General features: G+C 43.6%; 1 non-coding gene across 1 annotated transcript; it reads left to right on the top strand.

The window, feature by feature from the left end:
* trnak-uuu (transfer RNA lysine (anticodon UUU)) lies at positions 1 to 73 on the top strand. Its single transcript has one exon. It is a non-coding gene; the product is annotated as a tRNA-Lys (tRNA).
* Positions 74 to 619: the final 546 nt, after the last annotated feature.

The raw sequence follows: 619 nt of genomic DNA, 5'->3' as shown, positions 1-619 counted from the left end.
GCCCGGTTAGCTCAGTCGGTTGAGCATGAGATTTTTATTCTCAGGGTCGTGGGTTCGAGCCCCACGTTGGGTGATTACTTTTCCTTAAATTTTATGTTGCTTTCACGGAAAAACATCATTAATGAACCCATAATCTTCTTTTGCACAATGAAAGAAATGTGAACTGAGGGAGAGTTGATAATTTAATCATTTGTTCTGTGCTCTGCATAAGAACACAAGAATCAGGAGCAGGAGTCGGCATTTGGCCCTTCGAGCCTGCCTTCTTTTGCACTGAAACAAATTATAACCGTGAGATTAAATTAGCAGTGCGAGATATTTAGAGGGCAATTTCAATGCTTCACAAAACCATTCCTTTCACGAAAGCCACCTGGGATCATTTCCCGGTTTGGAAAGTAACTTTGATATTACCATTTGTAATATCAGAAGTGGGATTCGAACCCACGTCTCCAGTGGAAGCTGTAACCTGAACACAGCGCCTTAGACCACTTAGCCATCCTGACTATTTGTTGTTCTAGTTGCAAGTTATTACTCTGGAAAGTTTCAGACCGGGCGCTTGTTCAGTATTGCTGGAAGGCCCAGTGACCGGGATATCCTTTCTCCCGGGGTTTTCCTGAGCCTG

Source organism: Pristiophorus japonicus, unplaced genomic scaffold (assembly GCF_044704955.1).
Source record: "Pristiophorus japonicus isolate sPriJap1 unplaced genomic scaffold, sPriJap1.hap1 HAP1_SCAFFOLD_472, whole genome shotgun sequence".
Classification (NCBI taxonomy): Eukaryota; Metazoa; Chordata; class Chondrichthyes; family Pristiophoridae; genus Pristiophorus; species Pristiophorus japonicus.
The sequence above is the reverse complement of the archived record's forward strand: the minus strand, read 5'-3'. Positions and strand labels throughout refer to the sequence as shown.